Consider the following 9,771-nt stretch of genomic DNA (forward strand, 5'->3'; position numbering starts at 1 on the left):
GAGCTTTTGAGTAAAGGGTGTGTAGTGACCTTTAAACAATTTTTAAGGTCAAATGTGAAGGTCATAGCAGAATCATATTTTAAAAAACCCTTGTCCTGAGCATATCTTCTCTCCCTTTGCGCCAATCTGGCTCATACTTCACCCACATGGTGCCTTTGATCAAAGGAGATGCAGTGACCTTGAATAATGTTTGTAGGTCAAGCTCATATCAGACCATGCAAAAATCCTTTTTTAAAGAGCATCGATACTCTTCACTTGGCCCTATTTGACTTATACTTCACTCAAATAGAGCTGTTTGGTTAATGGAGTGCAGTGATCTTGAACCAAGTCAATGTGAAGGTATTTGCGGATCTCTTGCTATTTAACAAGTTTTAGACAGTATGCTTAATCTTGCTCAGATTGAACAAAAATGCCTGTAATTAAGGGGTAATGAAATTGAATCAGAAGTTCTTTGCCAGCTGGAAAGTTACAGGTCAAGGAAAAGCAAAATTCTCTGAAATTCTGTACATCCTATTGTCCATTATTTAAGCAGGGCCCTTTAAGATGGTCACTATCTCAATGTTGTGTAGTTAATGCTTTTGTCATTAGTCATTACACTACATGTACAAATACATGTACTTTCAGGACAACAAATTTTTAATTAAGGTAACTCCGTACCTATAAAATCATGGGTTCAAAGTTAAAAACTTAACTTTTTTTTAACTTAGTGGACTTGAATTTTATCAAAAAATGAATAAAATATATATGTATCCATACTATTTAAGATTTCAGGTAATAAAAACCAAAAGCTGAAATTATCATCTGAAAATAACACTTTTTTTTGTTTAAAAATTAAATATAAGTGGATGGATACTTGTTTGTCTATTAAAATTTTATTGCTTACTTTGCCAGAAAACTAGAATTAATTAAAAAAAAAGAAAAAATCGTTTACATAAGAAAAATTATAGCATTTGATTTAGATATATCACTTGGAGAAAAGTAGAAAAGAGTTATTTCCCTTTGTCATTATTGAATTATGTCGAATATAAGGATGAAAAAAGCTTATTAAATATCTCCAAGTAAACAATAATTTGAGTTTTTGATGTGCACCTATGATAACATAGAAATTACAAATCTACTTGCAAGAATTTTAATGAATTCATGGTTTATGTAAAATGTATGACGTCACAGGAGGGTGGATTTACTTTAAAAGTAAATCTTAACATGATTATTTGGGGATTAGCATATATTATAAATTGAGGCTTGGTTTGGAAAATACAAATTTCAGTGCATTTACGCAAAATAAATCAGTGGTAGTTACCTCTTGTTTTAATATCAAGGAAATATTACATGTCCATCAAGTTTGAGTGAAGAGTGATGGAAACCAAACTGCATTTCCCCGCTTATATCTTATTAGGTGTTTAAAAATAACTCTTTTAAATAATAAAAACAAACTGAAACATTCAACACTTTATCAGGTGAAGTATCATAGAACAGATCCATATATAAAGCGCATATTTTGTTGTGGATTACTAACATACATGTATTTTTTTTCAGAATATTGAAACTAAGCAATGCCTCGTAAAGTAGGAAAAACTCCAAATATGGTATTTTAAGAGAAAATAAAATATGCGGATGAATGGACAAAGAAACCCAACTTTTTGGCAAAGGAAAGGGAAAAAAACGTGCCGAGTTCGACCCTGATGGGACTCGAACCCACAATCTTCGGCTCCGGAGGCCGACGCCTTATCCATTAGGCCACAGGGTCTGCGTTGGCCATGAGGAGTTTAATTTCCTCTATATTTAAAGGTCAAGTATAAATGCTAATCTTTATTAAAACTACGGTTTTTAAAAACTTTCACACGTCAATCATTTTACGAATCGTCAAAAATATTATGTTTTATATTATACACTTGAAAATTTTTTTTAAAACGTGAACATTTTAACATCGAAATTCGTATTTTTTCAATCACAAATAGTTTTTTTTTTCATTTCTGGCATAATTTTCACGATGTATTCCTGATAAATCATGGCATAATTAGTCCCGTGTGTCCACTGAACAACACATTTTTTTTATACTCCTCAATATGATAAAAAAAAAACACAAGATAAATTCAACAAGAAAACGTGGCTTTTTAAGCCTTGTAAAATCTCGATAAATTCCGAATGGCAAAATAAATGTATGGAAGCGCATTCGTGTACAAACTTGATAAGCGATTACACACTGCTATGAAACAATCATTCGTTCTACATGTAATTCACCATATTAACTTCAATATTAATACATTTATATAGGAACAAGATGGATACTCATCCGATCCACTTCAAGTGTGTAATTCTCTCTTTGATATATATATATATATATATATATATATATATATATATATATATATATATATATATATATATATATATATATTTATTTTTTTTTATTTTAACCGATTCCAATTTACACTTTTCCGTGAATCAAAATATGAGGATTTTCAAAGAGACGCTATATGCATGTCCCTTTCTCTAAAATAGATCTATACTACTTGTATTTCACTAAAGTTTAATCTATTCAACTAAAGACGCCTTACTGCGTTCATATTTAGAAAAGATTGTTTGGTCAACTTTCAATATATCTTAGAATTTTTATTGGATAGGAAAACAGTATTTGTATATATTAATGATAACCTGGATAAAATAACGTCCCGTAGTAATGATGAGAACAGAAATCAAATAAGCTGTTTTATCATTTTTATTTCTGTCGATCGTCACACAATTATCTGAAAAATAAAAATGAAAAAAAAAATGACAAAACTGTTATAGTTTCTTGATACAGAATTTTAATTATTGAGGGAAATTTGCATTCTTAATCCCTTTTTATAGCTTGCACAAGTCCTTCTGTCTGTCCTTGTCTTACTTTGTAATTGATTAGTTTTGGTTTTGGTTGTTGGTACAATGGCAGAATCCGTCGACGCAATGTCTCCCGTCCCTGTCACAACCGAGGGAATCGGCGTCACGACAGGTGTCCCGGCTAGTACAGGCTGAAATAACGGCACAACCAATCGTTATCCGTGGAGTCAGTGGGATAAGTTGGGGGGGGGGGTCGCTAACCTTAACGTACGAGAGAGAGAGAGAGAGAGAGAGAGAGAGAGTCACTGATCATTATGAAATGAACAACTTCTCTTACCGATTCCATGTGTGTTGTGTGTGTAGCACGTGCATAGGTGGTGGGAGCATGCGAGGAAAGACCCACCGGCGCAAGCGGTGCTTACACAGTCCGATGTTTGAGTGCAAGACTCACTGCACACCACAGCTACAAAATTACATTTAGAGTTTCTTTTAACATGTTTTCTAATCGATTATTGTAATTCAATAAATCTCATTCATTTATTAACTTTACATGACGTGCTAAAGTATATTTTGGGACATTTAGTAAAGTTTCTAAAATTAGTAAATAAAGAAAATTGATTTATGTTAAAATCATGCGTGTTGTACTACAATGAGTGTATCATATTTGTCACAAATAAAATAACATAGCAGCTTGGTTAGCTTTTTAATTCGGACAATCTATTGATTTATTATCCTCTTAGCAAACCAAAGAGGACCGAAAACCAATGGCTCGTGTAGGTGTAGACTTTACAGGAACTCAACCGCATGAGCACGAAGTTGACATACCCACGGTTCGACCAAATGAAAGGACTTTATTTGTGTGATGTTTTACATGCTACTGATGAAAATAATACATTTTGTTTGTGATTTTTATCCACAACAGCATGCTCAAATTCGTCAACTGCGCCTGATCCTACACACGATCAATCCATGCATCGCTGGTTAGTTGCAGGGGCCGAGTTTTCAGTATAACCAATTGTGCACTTGCACATGGGTATATTGTATAAATTATTAAATGCTCATATCATAAACAGTTGCAAAAGAAAACTGCATAAATCATGTAAATATGTCCGACAATATCAGCACTTGATCAGCGATAGTTTACCTGTACATATTCTTTAGATCTAATTATTGCATATATCAAAATTGGACGCGACGGCGTTTTAAAAAGTCACACTTAAATGAATTGATAATAGTGCATGCGCCGTTTCAAGCCCTGCCTAATTTTCTATGTAAAGCGCAAATTTTCAATTTTATACTGGGTATAAGTATGGTGACATTGTGATTTGATAAAGATATTTAATGTTAGGATTCTGACAACGGATAGATATATCAAAGGGTAATGGTTGACGAGTTTCTAGAATTACACCTATAAACGCACAAAGCTGCATGTACTTTACATTTATGTGTTTCAAATGTTTACAATTGCTTGTAACAAAGGGGAAATCTTAGCTCTAACTTGATTAATAAACTATTGATCATCGTAATTTTCAAAAGTTAAATATTTTCACATTAGAAATAATGTACGAGGGGGTCGTGTAAAAAAAATGCTATAATTGTTAAAATAACAGTCTGTGAATTACAATATTTACTTTAAATAAACAAAAAGTTTATAAAAATGTCTACAAAATACTTTTAATCACTACCTCCAGGTAACTAAAAACATAATAACGTTGCTAGTTACCATTTCCACAATAACCTACTCACCGATAACGCAAGCAACAACAGCCAAGGAAAACACAGCTTTCATCTTCACAAGTTGTATGTAATATGAATTCTGTGTCCAAAAACTGTTTATCTTATATAACCTAGAATCCTAGCGCGGAACTTCGTGACCAGATATATTCTTATCAAGGTTAGTAGCTATATATAAGAATTATAGCTGCTTTTCATTTAAAAAATGTCCAGTTGAATACTGTTGAATATACTAAATCATATCCAAACAAAGTACGTACAGAAAATGTTATTGGAAAGAACAATGTTAAACAAATTATAAAATATGATCTACCTTAAAATTTTCGTTTATTAAATTTTTGGCCATGAACGATTATAATTTAGGAAAGAAATAATCCATTTGAAATATCTTAGCCTTAAAATGTAAATATATTCTCCAATCCTTATAAACCCTTCAAATAATTGTCCCTTTTGTCATCATATAGCGCAATATTGAAAACAAGGAATGTAAACAAAGATCATTGCCAAGGAAAGATATTCTGCGCCTTTTTTTAAACCAGATACATGAAAACTGTAAAAGCCTAAATGAGGATTTGAAATAATATTCTTTAAAAATTGTCTATTGACCACTTATAGAGGGTAACTTTATTTTTCATCTTACTATGTCAACCTACTTGTTGACTGGATTTTTTGTCACTTGGAAATGAAATTTTATATAAAATGCATTAAGGTACAGATATTAAACTATTTACAAAATTAACATGTAATTTAAAAGTGATTGGAGTTTTACACATACTGTCCAATGGTTTAAGCAATGTACCTCTATTTATATTGAAAGTGTTTTTAATTCAAAATAACACAGAGATAACACTATCTTTGTTTTAAGCCCAGGCACCTGAATTTTTATCAATCAATTGCCCAGTAAACCAAATATCGAAAAATCCCACCCCCTCTAAAATAGATTTTTTTTAATTCTTGCTCTGTGTAAAATATATATTCAACTGCATAGTGATAAAGTCTATCATGCAGTGGTAATTTTTTACTCATGTCTTACACATCATGATTTCATTTTGCATAATATCAACAACTCTAAAAACAACCATTAAATCATGCAACATCCCCACCTCTAGGAAAATGATAACCTTTAAAAGTCAAATATAAATGCTAATCTTTATAAAAACTACGTTTTTTAAATACTTTCATACGTCAATCATTTTACGAATCGTCAAAAATATTATGTTTTATATTATACACTTGAATTTTTTTTTTTTTAAAACATCGAAATTCGTATTTTTCAATCACAAATAGTTTTTTTTTTTTTTCATTTCTGGCATGATTTTCACGTTGTATTCCTGATAAATCATGGCATAAATAGTCCTGTGTGTCCACTGAACAACACGTTTTTTTTTAGAATCCTCAATATGATAAAAAATTCAAGATAAATTCAACAAGAAAACGTGGCTTTTTAAGCCTTGTTAAATCTCGATGAATTCCGAATGGCAAAATAAATGTATGGAAGCGCATTCGTGTACAAACTTGATAAGCGATTACACACTGCTATACGAAACAATCCTTCGTTCTACATGTAATTTACCATATTAACTTCAATATTAATACATTTAAATAGGAACAAGATGGATACTCATCCGATCCACTTCAAGCGTGTAATTCTCGGTGCATTTGATATGTATATTTTTTTAAATTGTAACCGATTCCAATTTACACTTTTCCGTGAATCAAAATATGAGGATTTTCAAAGAGACGAAAAGATTGTTTGGTCAACTTTCAATATCTTAGAATTTTTATTGGATAGGAAAACAGTATTTGTATATTAAGGACGTTGTTTACTCAGGTTTTGAGTTGTCAAATCCGAATTGTGAAAAAGTTCAATTTCATGAGTAAAACTTGTTTTAAAATACAAAAAGTATTTATGAAATGAATTATTATTGACATAACAATAGATAGTTTTACTAAATTATGGAATAAGGCTCTGACAAAGTTTGACTTTTAGCGAAACAGAGGAAATTCGGACTAAATTTTTCAGATTTTGTTTTCCACTGAAATATTTTTGGTATTACTATAATATTTAAAGTTAAGATTGTTTTTATTATTAAACATAATTTTGCATATTTTCTGGTGGTTTTATTTTGCTTTTTCGTTTACATAAGCGCATGGCACACACTACAAAAATATTGATAAATGATTACAGACAAATTTGGATCATTGGCCTCATATAAATTTCATGCCAGCAGAGAAAGGTCAATATAGTTAGTTTAATACTATAAATGTTTTAGCATTATCATCATTCAGTTTTTTGTTATATTGAATCAAAAACGGGTAGTAATTTGAAAACTGATAGAGGAAATTCGGACTAGAATATCTATAAAAAATGTGAATGAAAACTTAATGCTTTGTATTTGTATTTAATGTCACTACCATTCATAAACTGTATTTCATTTATTTTAATTGTTAAAGAGTTAAGCAATTTGTATTATTTTCACAATTAAGAAAATCTCAATCATAGTGTATATAAAATTTTTATGGATTTTTCTTAAATTTTCAAAAAATATTCAATGGCCATTAACTCAAAAAGTAGGTCATTGACCTACTTTTTTGAAAGTGATGAATGACACTACCATGTAAGGTCTATAACAAACAATAGTTGGTTTTTCATTATCATCAGTGGAATTTTTTTTCATTCTGAGTAAACGTCATCCTTAATTATAACCTGGATGAAATAACGTCCCGTAGTAATGATGAGAACAAAAATCAAATAAGCTGTTTTATCATTTTTATTTCTGTCGATCGTCACACAATTATCTGAAAAATAAAAATGAAAAAAAAAATGACAAAACTGTTATAGTTTGTTGATACCGAATTTTTATTATTGAGAGAAATTTGCAGTCTTTTAAATCTCTTTTTTATAATTGCTGTCTGTCCTTGTCCTTCTCTTCGATGTCTTTTTTTTTCGAATCTTACTTTGTAATTGATTATTATTGGTTTTGGTTGTTGGTACAATGGCAGAATCCGTCGACGCAATGTTTCTCGTCCCTGTCACAATGGAGGGAATCGGCGTCACGACAGGTGTCCCGGCTAGTACAGGCTGAAATAACGGCACAACCAATCGGTATCAGTGGAGTCAGTGTGATAAGTTGGGGGTCGCTAACCTTAACGTGAGAGAGAGAGAGAGAGAGAGAGAGAGAGAGAGAGAGAGAGAGAGAGAGAGAGAGAGAGAGATGTGTGTCCTTGATCATTATGAAATGATAAACTTCTCTCTTACCGATTCCATGTGTGTTGTGTGTGTAGCACGTGCATTGGTGTGCGTGGTGGGAGCATGCGAGGAAAGACCCACCGGCGCAAGCAGTGTTCACACAGTCCGATGTTTGAGTGCAAGACTCACAGCACACCACAGCTACAAAATTACATTTAGAGTTTCTTTTAACATGTTTTCTAATCGATTATTGTAATTCAATAAATCTCATTCATTTATTAACTTTACATGACGTGCTAAAGTATATTTTGGGACATTTAGTAAAGTTTCTAAAATTAGTAAATATAGAAAACTGCTTTATGTTGAAAACATGTGTGTTGTACTACAATGACTGTATCATATTTGTCACAAATAAAATAACATAGCAGCTTAGTTAGCTTTTTCAATCGGACAATCTATTGTTTTATCATCCTCTTAGCAAACCAAAGAGGACCGAAAACCAATGTAGATGCATCGATTTTACAGAAACTCAACCGAGCACGAAGTTGACATCCACGGTTCGACCGAATGGAAGGACTTTATTTGTGTGATATTTTACGTGCTACTGATGAAAATAATACATTTTGTTTGTGATTTTTTTCTCCACAACAGCATTCTCAAATTCGTCAACTGCGCCTGATCCTACACACAGTTAATCCATGCATCGCTGGTTAGTTGCAGGGGCCGAGTTTTCAGTATAACCAATTGTGCACATGCACATGGGTATATTGTATAAATTATTAAATGGTCATATCATAAACAGTTGCAAAAGAAAACTGCATAAATCATGTAAATATGTCCGACAATATCAGCACTTTATCAGCGATAGTATACATGTACATATTATTTAGATTTAATTATTGCATATGTCAGAATTGGATGCGACGGCGTTTAAAAAGTCACACCAAAATGAATTGATAATAGTGCATGCGAAGTTTCAAGCCCTGCCTAATTTTCTATGTAAAGCGCAAATTTTCAATTTACTGGGTATAAGTATGGTGACATTGTGATTTAATAAAGGTATTCAACTTTATGATTCTGACAACGGATAGATGTGTCAAAGGGTAATGGTTGACGAGTTTCAAGAATCAGTGGCGTCACGCAAATTGAAAGTTAGGAGGGGGGGGGGATTACACCTGTAAACGCAAAAAGCTGTACTTTACATTTATATGTGTTTCAAATGTTTACAAATTGCTAATAACAAAGGGGAAATCTTAAATCTAACTGGATCCATTTACTGTTGATCATCGTAATTTTCAAAAGTTTATATTTAGAAATAATATACGAGGGGGTCGTGTAAAAAAATGCTATAATTGTTAAATAATAGTCTGTGAATTACAATATTTACTTTAGATGAACAAAAAGTTTTTTCAAATGTCTACAAAATACTTTTAATCACTACCTCCAGGTAACTAAAAACATAATAACGTTGCTAGTTAACATTTTCACTATAACCTACTCACCGATAACGCAAGCAACAACAGCCAAGGAAAACACAGCTTTCATCTTCACAAGTTGTAAGTAATATGAATTCTGTGTCCAAAAACTGTTTATCTTATATAACCTTGAATCCTAGCGCGGAACTTCGTGACCAGATATATTACTGTTATCAAAGTTAGGAGCTTTATATAATATAGCTGCTTTTCATTCAAAAAAAATGTCCAGTTTATAGTGTTGAATATACTAAATCATATCCTGACAAAATACGTATAGAAAATGTTATTGGAAAACACAATTTTAAACAAATTATGAAATATGATCTGCCTTCAAATTTTCGTATATTATATTTTTGGCCATGAACGATTATTTAGAAAAGAAATAATCCAATATAATGGAATATCTTAGCTTTAAAATGTAAATAGATTCTCCAATCCTTCTAAACCCTTCAAAATCAAATAATTGGCCATTTCGTCATCATATAGGGCAATATTGAAAACAAATAATGTAAACAAAGACTATTGCCAAGGAAAGATGAAAAACAGTATTCCGCA

At 31.6% G+C, this 9,771-nt stretch overlaps 2 long non-coding RNA genes and 1 other non-coding gene across 3 annotated transcripts; all 3 read right to left on the reverse strand.

Moving 5' to 3' along the window:
- Positions 1–1,674: 1,674 nt before the first annotated feature.
- Positions 1,675–1,747, reverse strand: Trnar-ccg (transfer RNA arginine (anticodon CCG)). The gene has a single exon. It is a non-coding gene; the product is annotated as a tRNA-Arg (tRNA).
- Positions 1,748–2,703: 956 nt separating this feature from the next.
- Positions 2,704–4,692, reverse strand: LOC109617071 (uncharacterized). The gene is made up of 4 exons (XR_004601269.2): positions 4,564–4,692; positions 3,155–3,280; positions 2,885–3,008; positions 2,704–2,747 (listed from the first exon to the last, which is right to left on the reverse strand). It is a non-coding gene; the product is annotated as an uncharacterized lncRNA (long non-coding RNA).
- Positions 4,693–7,306: 2,614 nt separating this feature from the next.
- Positions 7,307–9,387, reverse strand: LOC136275362 (uncharacterized). Its single transcript, XR_010713918.1, has 4 exons — positions 9,244–9,387; positions 7,811–7,942; positions 7,510–7,633; positions 7,307–7,350 (listed from the first exon to the last, which is right to left on the reverse strand). It is a non-coding gene; the product is annotated as an uncharacterized lncRNA (long non-coding RNA).
- Positions 9,388–9,771: the final 384 nt, after the last annotated feature.

The sequence above is a fragment of the Magallana gigas genome, chromosome 5 (assembly GCF_963853765.1).
Source record: "Magallana gigas chromosome 5, xbMagGiga1.1, whole genome shotgun sequence".
Lineage (NCBI taxonomy): Eukaryota > Metazoa > Mollusca > Bivalvia > Ostreida > Ostreidae > Magallana > Magallana gigas.